We start from the raw sequence: 17,489 nt of genomic DNA on the forward strand, positions 1-17,489 counted from the left end.
CCCTGCAATAAATGATCTCCTCTTCCCTTATCCCATCTCTTATCTATAAACAAATCATTGTCATTTTAGTTCTGATGTCAGCAAAAGTCCATTAAGGGTTACCAATGATAACAATATGTGTATTTTAACCTTGATCAAATAAAGCAACTTTATATTCCTTCCTTCTACTACTTGTTTTTTTTAGTTCCTTCAAATAATATTCTAGAACTTCCCAACTTTGCTTTGGAGGCACCCAGAGTAGGTTAAAAGATGGGTGTCTATATAAATGTTTTCCAGATTACTCTCTTGGTTTGTTATTTGTATATCCTTTTAATTATTAAGATGTCAGACAGCTACTTTTGCACATCCAGTGTAACACCTTTTTCCATGTCATTCTTGTGGCCCTTCATTTTTAAATAAACTTTCAAATCAATTTAATACTGTCAGGTAAAACTTGTTTCTCTTCCATAACATCTTTTAAACAGTTCATCTATAAGACAAACAATCTTAAAATTAATTTCTGGGTTTATTGTTCAAGAATATTCTTCTTTGTCCAATATAAACATATTTTGCTTTATTCTGTAACTGAGTTTGATTATGCTCCATTATTATAATTTTTAGCTCTTTCTAGTGTCCAATTCTTCTCTTATTATATTTGCTTAAAAAAATTAAAACAAAAGCATTTTTGCATTTTTACAATTAATTCCAAAATGTTATTTCAAATTTATTTCAATCCTTAGTCGATTTGCAATTTTTTAAAATCAAAGTTTTAATCAACACAGACCATTTAAAATAATCAGCAAATTTTTTAAAAGAGACATTCTCAACTCTTATAACTGTATTGTTATTACATCTACCAGTTATCTCCTTAATCATAGGATTTTTTTTCCCATTTGCTAAAAGAGACATTTCAGGATCTTCATACCATTCAGTATATTTTAGCAAATACAATGCATTACCAAATTTTGACTCCAAGATATTGCTTTAAATAATATCTCAACCTTTAATTTTAGAGAGTTAAAAAGATCAGTGTGTAACTATTAATAAAAAAGACAATAATTATTAAGGGAAAAAACAGCTCTTGACAGTTGAATCATCTATCAGTCTACAGGGGAAGGATAGAAACACTCAAGTTACCAATTATATATCCTTACAGTACAAACAAAACTTAATTCTAGTACTAACCAAAGGAACAAGTCACTACTAATCTTAATAAGGACAAGAAAAACATTCTGCCAATCATTTGCTATCTGTATTCTCAAGTATGAGACCCGACATCAGATTATGATTTCATATAAGTAAGCAATCAGGAGCCTCAGTTCATATGTGCTTTTTCCCTCCTTAAATGCAATAAATTCCTGCCTCTGATATGATTTGCAACAAAATACAATTTCAGTCTTGGGTTGCACATCAAATTGGTATAATTATCAGACATAGAAACACATACACATCCATGAAAGAAGATAAAGAAGATAAAGTTTATAACATGTGGTATTATATTGCCCCCAACAATCTTGGTCCTCACTTTACTGATCCCGGAAGGATGGAAGGCTGAGTCAATGTTGAACCAGTCAAGACCGAACTCCTGGGAGTGGGCAGAGTTAGCCTGCATTACTGCATTCTAACTGCTGTACTACCACGGCTCTTATTCTATTCAATCTGTTCTCAGCAATGAGAAACAGTTATAGCAAAAGACAAGCTTTTTAAAATTAAATGATTAATTTAATTCATTTAACAGAAATTAATCAAGCCGTGCCCTGTTGGATCATCATTTTAGATGATTGCATCTGAACAGAGAAACACAATGACCACTGGTGAGCAAAAAGAAGCAGTGGGAGCAGGAGTGACTTCTGATTTCCTACCAGCTTCCCCATTGAGTTTCCTTATGGGAAACTGACAGGGAGCATTAGAATCCTTCCTTCCTCCCCTCCTTCTTCCCTCCCTCCCTCCCTCAAATTCCTGCCAGCTTCCCTATTCCTGCTGGGAAGCCAGTAGGAAGTTGCAAGTCCAAGGCCAGCTGGCAGGTAAATGGCTACTGCCAGGTGGAAGAATGAATGAAGGGGTGCTTGATGATGCAGGCCATGAATGGTTTGTGCGGATGCATGAAAGATGCTGCATGGGTTGGGAAAGTATGCACCAGAGATGCTGTGCAAATCAGGGAGGTCCATGGGGCTTATTACTCTATTTTCAACTCTATGTAACTGAATGAACATTTCATAATATGTTAGAAATTCATCAATGCAAATGCTACACAAAATAAAATTACAGCAATAGTGAACTCTTCCTCTTGATAGTTCTTCAGGTAGGAAAAACAGCCTTAATTCTTATAAATATTTCCTATGTTTTTTGTTTCTTTAACTTTGTTCCTATACTATTTTTGTTTCTTTAACCTCAAGTGGTTGAAACCACAAAATGCAGACAAGTCACAACATTATTCTCAGCATGTCTGAAGACTGATCAGCACAATTCCCTAAAACTGAAGGTCTTGGAAGATGGAAATTTCTTATCTTGGGTTGGTCCTGTCTCTGATCTGCAAACTCAAACAACTGAATTATTGAATAGTTATGAAATGAGATTTTTGTAGATATAATTGTGGAAAATCTGTAATTTAAGACTTTACACTAACCAATGCCCAAAACTCTGCTCATTATCCAAACACTTTAGGCATTAGCACTGCATACTACAATTCAGATATAAATATACACACAGGCTCAAAGAAAAATCTTGGCAAGAATTAAGCCAAAAAGGCAATTTCCAACTACAAAATCAGATTAAGCCTCCATCAAGTAAAGCTCAGATCCTGGTGACTTCATAGTTGCAACCCTCCAGTTTGCTTAACAAAAATGCAAAAGTAGTTTCTTATGACCTACTTCCTAATTTTTAAACTTTCCATCTAATCTGCAATCCTAATATTTCCCAATCATCTTCCATAAAAGTACAAATCAGATCTGACTTTCTTTACTTTCCAAAATTAGTTGATTTTATCTAGATATTCTAGAGTCTAGACTAATCTCAAAAATAATATCTAAAGATTGTATGATCAGATGGGCGCAGAACTTTGGTGAGCCAGTTTCATTGGACACCTGGGAAATCATCTGGGTCAGAAATGTCAAATTTACACAAGCACAGAACTTAAGGGAGAATTTTTATAAAATGTTTTATAGATGGCACCTTGATCCACAAAAAATGTCTCTTATGTACCCTGACTTACAACCTAAATGTTGGAGATGTGGTTGTATGGATGCAACTTATTATCACATTTGGTGGTCGTGCAGAGAGATAAAAGCATTTTGCATTAAGATATGGTGGAATATCCAGAGAATTTTTAGAAGGAGGGTAAAATTTACTCCGCAATTATTTTTGTTGGGTATAGTTATTGATTGTGATACAAAGGAGGTTATATTGATGTTAAATTTGATTACAGCTGCGAGGCTGTTAGTAGGACAATATTGGAAGAAGGAATCTTTGCCTACACTGCAGGAATGGTTTCTTAAAGTGTCTTATTTGGCGGAAATGGCAAAGATTTCAGCTTTTTTAAAGGAACAAACGCAAGAGAAATTTCTTGCTGTTTGGGATAAGTGGATAAAATTTATACAATTTAAACTGGATATAAAAAAATATTATATAGCCTTTTCATAATCTTCATTTTTATATATATACATATATGTTTTAATGTTATATTTTCTTTTTTTATAAACATAATTTTTAATTGTTTTTTAATTAAGCCTATATTCTGCTCTGGGAAGCTCTGGGGGGGGAAGGGGGGTGTTTGGGGGGGGTTGGGGAAGGGGGTTTTTGTTGTGTAATGTTTAGTTTTTTCTTTGTATATGTTGTTTTTTGTTTTTGTATTGTTTTGTTCTTTTTGTAAAACTTATAAAACTTTTTAATAAAAAAAATAATAATATCTAAATAAACAAAACAATACTGTTACTCGAGGAGTGAAGACAAGAAAACAATGAAACAGGAATTTCTCAGAGAAGTTTAAAGGGAAGGAAGGAAGGAAGGAAGGAAGGAAGGAAGGAAGGAAGGAAGGAAGGAAGGAAGGAAGGAAGGAAGGAAGGAAGGAAGGAAGTTCCAAATATTCCTATCTTGAAAACAGAATCAACAAAAGTCAGCTAGATGCTAGAGCCTAAACTCCTTTGCATCAACAATAAAGAACAGGACAATTGTTATTATATGGCTAAAAAATAGTTCAATTGATTAATATGATTTATAAAGCCTTCCATCTCACAACAGTGACTCTGGGCAGTGCATGCAGTCAAAATAATAACAACCACGTAACTAGGGCACCTAAGATTGAAATAATAAACTCCAAACTGTTTCCTAACCTCCTTGACCAAATGTCTAGGGAAATAGCCAAGTCTTCAGAACATTACAAAAGGCTGACAGAATCAAGTCCATCTAGATTTCTGGAGGGATGCTGTTGCACAAGGCAGGTGCTGCCACAGAAAAGGCACAATTCATGGGTCCTTCAAGATGGCTCTAGCTGATGAAAAGGACCTGGAATATGCCTCCCTGCTAGGGCTGGTGGGATGAGCAGAGACAATGAGAGCTCACGAGTCCCTTGAACCACTCCTGGATGCCTACTGGGAGCTAGTGCAGCTTGCAGAGCATCAGTGTTATATGAACACAACAGGAAATGACATAAATTCCTCACGGTGCTGCATTCTGGACCATCTGCAGCTTCATCTGCATCTCTTCAAAGAACACTGCCCCACAAAGAGCATGCTGTAATAATCGGAGATGTCTAAGGCATGAGGCACCATGAACACCAGGAGATGTCTCACGGCTGCCCCCTGCTCTTCAAGTGAGTTCAGGAGGACCCCAAAGTTGCATATCAACTCTCACCCAAATGCAGAGAAAACTAAAACGGTTTAACATTTTAGCCATTCTAAAACTATCTACCGCAGTACTCGACATGAAATACACTTGTGTTCAGTACTTACGAATTTTTTTCATACGTAAGTGCTTCAGAGATCTATTATTTTGTGTTATAAAACTAAAAGTAAAGTACACTGATTTCAAACATTAACTTTTTCTATGCAAGGAAAAGGTTTGTGAAAAAAAAAGTCTATACTTTTTAGTATAGTGTAGTTTTCCTTAAAATGAATAACTGCAGCATAAACAGAAATCTTCTTTTTTACTATTTTCTGTTTAGGGATGGGAAAAGTCAAGGAATGTATGAAAAGCCTCCTTTCCCTGGAGCTAAGAAATAAAAGGTTCAATAATCTTTCTTTCTTGAGACTGATGGAATGTTCCCACAAGGAATGTCTTCCTTGATAGCATAAAAACAGAAATTCTATTAACACTCTATCTAACAAAAGCTCTGGAATAGCAAATTAGGTAAAAGTTGTATTTCTATCACTAGAGCTGAATGAAAAAAAGGCCTTTTCTTGATCCAGATCCCATATATTTCCTGTAGAAACAAACTACTAGAGACCTTGGTGCTCTCTGAGCTCGGATGTTTTCTTGCAGACATTTCATTACCCAACTGGGTAACATCATCAGTGCCAAAAGGGAGTGGGGCTTGTACTCTTAGGAAACTGTAGTTCAACTCTGAGTTACAAATATTCTTTTCTATGGTCCAAACTACTGGGCATCTCACCCTGATGCTTTTGCAAGAGGTACTTATAAATTGACTATTTCCAAAATTACTCCAGCATATAAATTTTCTGGAATCTAACAAAAAAACCATTGTGAGATAGAAGAAGCTCTCTCTCAAATAAGCTTTTACATTCACAAAATTTGATCAAACAGTAGTTTTATTGTGGAGATTCTTTTACACACACAAATAAAATGAATATTATTTGTTTGTTTGTTTATCAAATTTATATGGCCGCCCATCACACAGAAAGTGACGCTAGGCAGCATACAATAAATCTACATCCAAATGATCAAGATTTTATTAAATATCTAGAACTTCTTTTAGGAATATTCCCTCCCTTGCTTCCAAATCCCATGCATAGCTCTACCAAGAAGTAGATATTCTCGTCCAAACCTAAAGAATTCCCAGGTTGTTCCCTAGAACAGGTCATTCTCCAAGGGTTCTGTACTGCTACATTTTACTCAGCTTCAGCATCTACAAATTACGCATTTGAGGCTTCCTTACAGCTCTATGGAACATGTAGTCAATTTTTTGAGCAATCAGTTGGGACGTAAAATGTTGTTTGTTCAGTCATCCAAATAGATTTTCAGATGTAAACTACTGTTAAAAAGAGATACAAGCCACTTAGAGAAATACATAATATGAATTTTTTAGGTTATTTGATCAAAAATAACTGGAGCACCGTATTTTTCAAGCAGAAATAATGATGCTATGTATTTGAACACAAAAGAGGTGTTTCTCCTGTGTGAGAGTATGGGAAAGGTTTTAAAATGCTGGATGTATTTACAGCTTTTATAAAAGACACAGTTGTAAATAAACTAATTGGAAAACTCATTCAAATTAATTAGAACTTTTTTTAAAAAAAATTGATTAAATTAAGTGATCACTGCAAACACTGTAGTCCTACTGTCAATAACTTAGCACATGAGTTAAACTGTCCAACTATATTTTACACACAAAACTAAAACTCACAAGGTGGAATCTAGTGTCACCTAAAATCTGCTCCAGAAGATCTGTCAATTTTACAGAATAATTTTTCGATGTATAGAGAATAGAAAGGAAACAGAGCAGTTTACCAAGAGAAGCTGTTCTTATCCACTGAGAAATACTGTAGATTTACATATGACACTACACATAGCCCTCAACTTATGACCATTCATTTAGCAACTTTTCAAAATTACAATGGTGCTGGAAAAAAAGTGACTTATGACTATTCCCCAGCCCTTATGGCAATTGCAGGGTCCCCGCAGTCACAAGATTGAGGCGCTTGATAACCATTGTGCATTTACTACAGTCCCAGGATTCCCCTGGGTCATGTGACTACCATTTGTGACCTTCCCAGCCAGCTTCTGACAAGCAAAGTCAATGGGGGGGGGAAGCTGGATTTGCTTCACAACCGCAACAAAAAAGGTTGTAAAAGCAGGCACGGTCATGTGATGACTCATTTAACGACTGCCTTCTTTACTGATGGAAATTCCAGTGCCAACTGTGATCATAGGTCAACCACTAACTGTAAGCCACTGTTAACAAATTAACACTTGACTGGATTTAGGTAGGCTGAACCATAACCATGCCTTACAACCATAATACTATAGGAGGGTTTATATGAAACACTATTCATTTACTGCAAATGTTATTGGAATTTACTCCCTACTGTGTTTACATAAAAACTGCAGCCCAAGATTTTGCAGTCATTTCCTTTCTCATGTGATATGGTGCCTTACATATTTAAGAACAAATGATAAAACCACAAAAACCATCTTTCCTTAAGCCAGGACGGACTAATTTTGCAATCTGTGTTAAAGCTAAATAGGATACTATTTTCTAATTTAGACTGTTTGCAGAGATTTGAAGTAAGCAAACAATTGCCAAATAAATTTTAACAGAGAACTGAATAGAAAAAGGACTTTGAAAAACAAATCAGTAACTTGGAACTGTAGACATATTCTTAATAAGGTAAGAAAGATAAAGCTGGAGCTAGTCCATATTAAAAAGGGAAATATATTTCCATCACACATATGTACTAAAAGCGTCAACTTTGTTTATGAGGCAAAAGCAGGTCCCAGATCTAACTTACCTTAGGGGTTATTTCTGTTCAATGAGCTGATGAATTCTAACCCAACAGCTGAATACAGAGAATAAAAAAGCTCTAACACCTTGTATTGTTAGGGATAGTTTTTGAGATGTTCTTTTTATGTCAGTCGAAAATAGAAATAGCCCTTTTTTCTTCTTTCATTTAATTGGGAGCCAACCAGCATGGTGAATCCAAACACAAAGCTAAAAAAAAAATAACTGATTTTGGAGCCAGCCAACTCTTTATAGAACTAAGCAAAATATTACAGCAGAGTTTTTCCATCCACATCCAAGTAGCCAGTGCAGCAATGCTGCTACATTTACTCAGAGTGAGTTCACAAGGTCAAATCAACTTATCGTTTAGCACACATAGTAACAAAAAAAATGATTTACCAACTTTTTCCACTCAAACAAAGAACACTAAGATTTTCACCCTGTCATTACTGCAACATTCCAAGATAATCAGTTCAAAGCCTTTAAAAAACAAAAACAAAAAAGCTTAGATTGACATAAGCTAATGGGAAAGCTTATAATGTAGTGCCTCTTTGGGGAAAAATAAAAGGAAGAATCCCTTCTTCCTTCACATTTTCCAATTATTAAGCTGGATTTACACACTGTACCAGTTTGGTGTGGTAAACACATCAAGCTAGAAACTGGGAGAGTGGGAGTTCATGTCCCATCTTAGGCATGAAAGTCAGCTGGGTGTCTTTGAGCCAGTCACTCTCTCTCAGCTCCTCACTTCACAGAGTTGTTGCTCTGGGGGAAACAGAAGGAAGTAGTATTAGGTACTTTCATCACTCTGAGTTATTTATAAAGTAATGAAGGCAGGATAACAAAAAATATTTTAAAATCTAAACAAATAAATAAGCTGATAAAATGAAACAGTAATGTGATTCAACAAATCATGGCTAAACCATGACTCAGAAATATGAAACCAATTCTTAGGTTTAAACATACCAAGGTGGGCCATTCCAAAACCACTCAGCATATTTCTTTTATCTTTTTCATACTGCTCCTCGCTACAACTCTTACTCTATAGTAAAGGTGACTGTACTCACACTTTACAGCAAGTAAATCTCATTTGTTTAGCTTTGACTTAGCATGCTGTGTGAAACCATTTCATTGTGGTTTATTTAATGAATCATTTCCCAGCATGATGTATAAATCAGATCTATATGAAACCACTTCATAAACCAATGTCCTCAATGACAAAAGAAGTGCTGAAAGTATTTTATATTGACATGAAACAAACATTGCCTACATAATTTGAAAATACTATAAGAACTTCTATAATACATCAAGGGATCTTGCCTAATACGGTAGCTATATACTCTTATATAACAGCTTATAATAGCTGCCATACATGGCAATTTAAAGGGATTCCTACATGTAGACTAGCCTTTCAATGTGCATGATTCACATTGGTCTCTTAGTTGTGTTTGATATCAACAATTATGGTATTCTTTTAAATGTATGGTGATTGGTGGGGGTGGCATAGTGTTGCTGTGGTTCTCCTTTCGTCTCCATGATTACTTTCCATCAGTTTTCATAGGGCAGGGGAAGGCCAAATCCTGGTTCTCTGAGAGTCCCTCAAGACTTGACATTGTCACCTCTCCTATGTAATATCTACATTAAATCACTAGGTAAGGTCATCCAACCACATAGGTCATGCTGATGATGCACTTATATATCTCACTCCTGGGCTGAACAAGCAATGTATCTATAGTGTTATTTCAGTGCCTGAAGTCTATTGGAGGTTGGAAGCGACCAAGTGGCTAGTTTTCATGGACCACCAATCCCAGAAATTTTTTAACTTTAGTTCTTGAGGGGATATCAGTTCCCTAGATTGAACTGGTATACAACTTGGGTTTTTTTCTGGACTCACTCAAGAACTGGTAGAAAGCCACTGTGCCGATTCATGTTGTGTGGCAGTTGCACCCTTTCCTGGATTGAGATGCCCTACTTATAGTCACTCATGTCTTGGTTACTTGATGTATGGGCTACCATAATGTGCTTTATATGATTGCCCTTAAAGACCAATCAGAAGCTACAGCTGGCCCAGAATACAGCAGAATGAGAAGTAATGGGCATACCTCAGTGCACCCATTTAAACCCTCTGCTACAGGAGCTACAACCTTGACTTATGGATGCAAATCAAGGTGCTGGCCATCCTCTATAAGGCCATATATGACATAGGATTTAGATATTTACAAGGCTGTCTATCATCTTTGTATCTTTCCATTAAAAAGTTCCAAAAGAGTTTGGCATGCTTTAGATCCCAACTATTAAATAGTGTCCTCTTACAGGATCCAGAAGATATACCTTTTCTGCTATAGCATATACCTTTTGGAACATTTGCTCTGAGATCCACACAGCCCTGACCATGCCAACTTTCAAAAGAGCCATGACTGGCTCTTTCCTTAGGCAATGTTCCAAGGGATTATATAAACCCATTACTAAATCTATGTAGATTCCTCTTAATGATTGCAGTTCTCCACCCGCATAATGGTACAGATGTGTCTATGTTGTATTATTGTATATATTATTATTTCAATCCATGTAAGTAGCCCAGAGTCTTGCACAAGTGTGTAGCTGGAGAAACTGAACTAGTAAAAGAATAAAAAAGCTTAAGGTGAAAAACTGGATTATTAAAAACAAAGCAAATTATCCCAGATTAACCCATACAATAATACAAATATACTTCAAAAGTGAACACAATAACAACATGGAAAGAGGTTAGTTTGTTCTTTAATATCACTAGACCAGGGGTCCAGTTCATGGACCAGTACCGGGCCATGGCATGCCAGCAACTGGTCCGCACAAACAAGCAAAGCTCCATCCATGGGATGCAGCAGGACACAAAACCACACACTCTCTGGTCCACGGAAAAAACTTTCTCCACGGAACCGGTCTCTTGTGCCCAAAAGGTTGAGGATCTCTGCACTAGACAACCTATGAACTGTGGGTTTATCATTTCAGAATTATTTCCATATATAACAGAAAAAACTGAATGACCACAGGTGGTCAAAAAAGCAGTGGGAGCAGAAGCGATTTTCAATTTCTTGCCAGCTTCCCCATTGAGTTTCATTGTGGGAAGCTGGTGGGAAGCTTCAGAAATCTTCCTTCCTTCCTTCCTTCCTCCCTCCCTCCCTCCCTCCCTGTGTGAGGTACATAGGAGGGGGGAGCACAAATTAGGGGAATATGCAGGAAGATGCATGGACCAGGAAAGATAAGTTGGATTTCTTCCTCCGTATTACACCATTCCCTCTTCAGCAAGCAGCCAAGTGGCTACTGCTGGGTGGGGAACAGAGTGGGGAACTGTGAGACTGCCTGGGAAATTACCATAGGACATTCAAATTGAGTATCCCATGACTGCAATAGTAGCTGGTAACACTGAAGCAGTTACAACTTTCTCAAATTTACTTTCCTCAGGAGTCATGGGTTCTGAATTTTGAACACAGTCGGAAAGTTAGGCCATTTGAGGTTCCTTGGTTCAAAAACTGTTGTCCTAAGGTGCATCATTTTGCAGACTTAAAGGTCATGAGAGTTTTGGTAGTACAGACATTCTGAACAGTTAAATATTTAAGTGAACTCTTACTAGCCACCTTATTTAGCAGCAATCATTCCATATGTCTATGAAGATTCTCAGTCATCCAGGTATGGTTGTCCCAAAGGTGCTTTTTCAGGAGGCAACTGGATTTTCAAGAGAATCATTCCGTATCTTTTAACAGCAGAGTGATCTAGAATGTTGCGCCCTAACTCAAACTATTTTTAGAAAATAAAAATGTGGGGGGGGGATTACAGCCCAGTAATTTTTCAAAATATACTTATCTACCCTCACAAGGAAAAATGAAACCTTGGGTGGCAGAAAATACCTGGGAAAGCACCTAAGCAATTTGCTTTTTGACAAATGGCTATTGGTTGATCGACCATGCCCAACACAATATGGATTTGTGAGCAGGTAGGCTCGTTCTCCCCATGGCACACAATTTGATCATGTGCTCAGATGCCTAAAGATGTTTTCTGCCTCTGTAGACAAATACCTGTAGCTAAAATTTCTTACTATTACAACTGTCTCTGCTGCAGCAGGTTTTAGAATGAACCTAAGGGATGAACCTCAGGATTTAACTTTTAAGAACAACAGATTTTCCAAAACGGAACTCAGCTCATCCTTAACATTAAAAGAGCACAAATAAAGCATTCACAATATTGGGGTGTGTCCCATCTAACTGCCTTCAGACAGATCTTCTGATAAGTTTAGCAAAATACAAAGATGGAAGGAAGAATGGAATGAACGGCACCTAACAGAATGAACACAGCTAATGCCAACCCTGCCGTCATCAAATTAGTTTCTGCAACTATACCCACAAAAGCTTTTCAGCATTGTGACCTAAAACTCCCCCGAAGCCAATTTTGAATTATTTTTCATTGCTACTGCGAAGTAGAAAACGAAAGAAGGAAGAAGTCAGCAAAAGCAAGGTGCTTATGTTGCAGACGCTTCAAAGTAACTCCAAGAATCTTCTTCTCATGCAATGAATAATGTATTAAAACATTTTTTTTATTTTCCTCTAGACAGGGATTTATTTCCTCTCCATTTTATGTAGAATGAGCAGCAAGAACAGGAAAGATTAAAGAACATCTGCTGTGAAAATCTCATCAGATCACAGCAGAGAAAAGCTTTCACTTCCAGCTGCTACACTGAAAACCTATAATCAGACATTACTGGATGTTACTGTATCTGTGGCTAGTTTAACTGCAAACGGGAGCATAGTTCTGACAGAGGCTGGAAATGTGTTAAACAAGACATGCTCCACACGACCAGATTTACATAGATGAAATATCTACCTTGCATTAGAAACAGTTGCCATTGGGTTTGAAGCGTATGTATGTCTTGCACCCCAGTGGATTCATTTAACCTCCATATCTGGATTTACTGCCCAATTCTAAGTTCCCCAGAAGAGATATTTACTACCTCTTCTGAGAACTTTACAGTACTATCCAGAGAAAGCAAATTTGTGTTGGACCTCATGAAAAACTATTTCACCAAAACCCCAGACAACTAAAACCTTGAGTAAAACATCGGCAGTGTCCCTTGAATCGCTGCAGATATTAGCCATACATGCTGAAGAGTAAAGAAATAATAATCCAGTATATTAGGGTTGCACCAGGTTCATAATGTTGCAATCCAGCCTGCTACCCTTCCCATTTTTAATGTTTTTCTACTGGCAAATAGCATAGTCAAAAAAAGCAACAGCAGTACAACTTCTAGGATAGAAAATATTGAAAAATGTCATTGGAAATGAAAATATATTCTTTTAAACACAGTAAATCACATTCAGAATGTGTGTTATTTTTTTTTAATCTGAAAGGTTTTTTTTTAACTTTATTTGTAACAGATAAATATAGAGATATTCAATGAGAATGGGTTTTCCTAATCATAGTATTTTGTAGGAAGACATGCTTCAAATTATGTCTTCAGTAATAAGCCACCAAAACATGCATTAAAATGTAGGATTAAGCAGATGTTTTGCCTTAAGTAGCAAGTAATCATAAAAAATGGGCAATAACTGAGTAGTATTTGTCATTAAGCAATTATAGCTTAAGCAGAGATGGCAGTAAAATGTGATAGTTACTGTTGCTATTTTAAAGCCAATTCAATCAAGTTCTTCTAAGATTAAACTTGTACAGAATATGAGATCCAAACTACCACCAAAAACGGGGAAACAAGAGGCCAGCACTGATTATTTTTCCAAAACACTAGATTCCCTGCTGTTGTTGATACAAATTTGATTTGAATGTGGTAAACCTGTGCTCCAAGTATAGGTGAATATAGAGCATAGTTTGCCCGTTTTATAGATCAGGGGTCCCCAACCCCCGGTCTGTGGACCGGTACCAGGCCACAGCATGCCAGCAATCGGCCCACACAAACAAGCAAAGCCCCATGTGCAGGATACAGGCAGCACACAAAACCACACCCCCTCCGGTCTGCGGAAAAAACTCTCTCCACGTAACCGGTTCCTGGTGCCCAAAAGGTTGGGGACCTCTGTTACAGATGCAAGTTGTATGCATCTATATCATGATTCATGACTTAGTGTTGTATGAATCTAATCAACAAAGTTTTTTTTTCAGGAAATTAGTTGAGCTTAACATACTATTTGTTATACAAAAATAGACTATGAAATTGTTTGCTATTGGAGAGTTCTTTTAATGCAGGGGCAAAGACCATCAATTAAATGTAATAATAAGAAATATTATAGTACTGTATAAATGTATATTTAGGACTCACAGAGATCACACATTCAACTTCCACAACTGGCCTATAATTTATGTTACTGCATTATAACTTCTAAAATTATGCTCCTTAACTCATTATCTTCGTATTCCAAAGATTTTCCATGTGATAATAATTTATTATGGGAAATGCCCAGAACAGCTAACTAGTTCAGTGCTGTTTCTGAAAGCAGCTTACACCTATTGATTTTTTTCTATTGATTGTAGTCTTCCAATAGTTGGGAGGCTGTCACAAAGAAGACAGAGCCAACCTATTCTCCAAAGCACCTGAGGGCAAGAGAAGAAATGGAAACTTATCAAAGAGAGATCCAACCTAGAATTAAGGAGAAATTTCCAGACAGTGAGAACAATTAATCAATAGAACAACTTGTAGGAGCTCCAATGCTGGGGATTTTTAAGAACAGCCATTTATGCAGAATGATATTATAGGGCCTCCTGCTTGGGCAAGGGATTGGACTAGAACAGGGGTATCAAACTCAATTTCACTGAGGGCTGCATTAGCATTGCGGTTGCCCTGGGGGGAGCAGGTGGGTGTGGCCAGAGTGGGTGCAGCCTACTGGGTGGGTGTGGATCCGGTGGGTGTGGCCTACTGGTTGGGCATGGCCAGTTCTACATCATTCACGTCAAGGGTGCCTGTGGGGGCCTGGGCAGGAGTGGGACAGATCTGAGGGTCTCTGGCAGAAGCGGGTGTGACTGGGGCAAGTGTCAAGGCATGGTCCACTGGGAGAAGTGCCAAGATGGCCACCACAAAATTGTACATTGGCTCCCAGCTGGCCTGGGCCGGGGCCAAGGCAGCGGGGGCCGTTCCCTCACTGTTTCCAGGATGGCTTCGCGGGCCACATGAAACCACTTCGCGGGCTGCATCCGGCCCCCGGGCCTTGTGTTTGACATGTCTGGACTAGAAGACCTCCAAGATCCTTTCCAACTCTGTTATTTTGTATTCTGTAGTTTGAGAACTAGTAGTAACCACTCTTAAGACATTAGCTTCATAGGGAAAATCTATCATAAAAGTTTGAAAATTGGTAACAGGACAACAATATTCAAAAGTTAATCAAATTTCTAAAGAATTCAGTTTCTATCTAGCTTAATATCAGAAGTGCATTCATAGTGTTTTGATAATGCTAGATAAACTATTATTAAACATTTTTTCTCCTTTAAATAACATCTTTCAGGAAAGCCTAAGAAAAAAACAATCTGCTACAAATAATGCAGTTAATCCATAACTGCCTTGCTACTGCGATGTAAAACTCAGTTTTAAATGATATAGCTATATTAAGCACCTACATTAATTTTCTTTGAGATAACCTAGTTCAAAATAATATATAGTGGAAAGTTATTGTTAATTGGAATTTATTTTAGGGTGCTGCAATTTAGAAACAGACCTATATTAAAATACAAATATTAAAGCAAAATATTTAAGAAGATTTAAATTTGTTAATCTTACAGAAATTCAAAAGTTCCCATGAAAGTTTACTATTTTATCATCACAAAATCTCTTCAGATATAATGTGAGACAGAGTCATTCCAAACTATGGATTAAAATGGAATAATATTTGTTGTGCACTTGTTCCCACATGAACACCTGTGGGGGGAGGACTATTAAGTGTGCTTTCCACAGTAACAGGAGCACATTATTTTATCATGATAGTAGCAAATTACCTTATGTTTATAATGGGAGCAAAGCTGGACATGCTAACATCCTGTAAGAAGAACAGAAGCCAAAAGGTGATTAATCACCTGTGAAAACATAAAATAACAGGCCAAATTTCCTTTATCACATGACCCTGTATCCTGGACCTAGTCCTAGAAGTATCTCACAAACTAATTAGGCAGTATTCTGATTCACACATTACTGATTTTCAGAAAAAAAAACATAATAGGCCAACTTAAGCCAACCTATGCCTCAAATTGGGCTGTTCCCAAGCTACACTAGATCAAAGGCAAACCAATCACAATAAGCTTATATATATGAACTTACTCAGTGATCTCCATGGGAACATCTATGGCCATAAAGTGCATGAGATGGTGGGAATTGTTGTAAATGTTTCTAGAAAATGTCAGGTGGGGACAAATTGGCTTAGAATATTGACCAAAGCTACCAGATCTATCCTTATAAGCTGGCTGAATATCCAGACAAAAAATGCAACAGATATTGAGCTCTTCAGAGGACATGCACTATAGTACATAAATAATTATAATACTCTAGTTTCACATAAGTAAGGCCTTACTCATAACTCATAGTACAGTATCTGTTACATATTTTACTGGCTTGAAGTCTTGCCATGACTTAAACCTGCTGTTCCAGAGAATCTAGATATTTCAAAAGAGACTGCTGAAACAACAAGGCAGTCGCTCCATTAATAAAACCTGCTTGGCAAAAGTGCACTCTGTCTTTATTAATTAGAAAACATAAAGGTTCAGAAATTGTTAAATAACCAGCACATAACAGCAACTTTCAAGATGGTGTTTAATATTTTAAGTCATTGACTTGCTTTGCATTTTACACTAAGCTATGGTTTATTTAATCGTGTTTTAACAATCCAGTTGGTTAGATTCATTAAACTGAAACTAAAACTAGATTATAGCTATAATCAGTTGTATAAACTCTGACACAAAGTAGGAAAGCCAAAGGGATTCAATTCATATTCAATATCTAAAAAGAGGTTGGGAAAACTGGCCTTCTAAATCAGTGGTTCTCAACCTGTGGGTCGGGACCCCATTTGGGGTCGAACGACCATTTCACGGGGGTCGCCAAACCACGCTGTCCGCCATTTTTTTCCCTTTTCCCTAGCTGTCCTACTCCCTCTTATTGGTGGCCACACTCGCTTGGGGGTCACCACAACATGGGGAACTGTATTCTGGGGTCATGGCATTAGAAAGGTTGAGAACTACTGTTCTAAATGATCCTGAACTATAAATGATTCTTAGGAACCCAGCTAATGGCTAATGAAGAAGATTGCTAAAAGGAATGCTTCAAAACCTACTTCTTTTACATATTTACAAAATAGTCCACAAGTATTGCACTGTTTCCAATGCAATACTGTAAACCTTCAATTCAAGGGAGATCCCTCGACTCTATAGTTTTTACTGTACTTCATTAGAAAATGCAAAATTAGTGGATTTTGGATGTAACACAAAATTTGCTCTTAGGGACTTGCTATGATGGGACATCAAAGAGAACTATTACTATATTGTTATTGATTTGTTAACAAGGAAAGAATGAATGGGTTCATGATATATAATAATCTACTTATTCATTTGTTTGTTAAATTTATTTGCTGCCTATCTCGCCATAAGGCTACTCTAGGCAGCTTTCAACAATATAAATGTAGAAATGAAAAGAAGTATAAACATAACAATAGCGAAGTAGTGGAACAGTAGAATAAGCAATGAAAAAGAAAACAATGAAAACATGGCGATATGAGAATAAAAGGTGGACAAGTGAAAAGTAGAGAGCAAGGGGAAGGAGGAGGAGGAGGAGTCTGCCATCATTCCAGCAGCCACCTCTGGTGTGGTACCCCCCCACCGGGTCCCCAATTAT

At 37.1% G+C, this 17,489-nt stretch overlaps 1 protein-coding gene across 2 annotated transcripts in view; it reads right to left on the reverse strand.

The window, feature by feature from the left end:
• Positions 1-17,489, reverse strand: part of LRRC1 (leucine rich repeat containing 1) — a 93,402-nt gene that overhangs the window by 71,000 nt on the left and 4,913 nt on the right. The window lies entirely within an intron of this gene.

Source organism: Crotalus tigris, unplaced genomic scaffold (genome assembly GCF_016545835.1).
Source record: "Crotalus tigris isolate CLP2741 ecotype Arizona unplaced genomic scaffold, ASM1654583v1 scf7180000023636.1099087, whole genome shotgun sequence".
In the NCBI taxonomy this organism is placed as follows: Eukaryota; Metazoa; Chordata; class Lepidosauria; order Squamata; family Viperidae; genus Crotalus; species Crotalus tigris.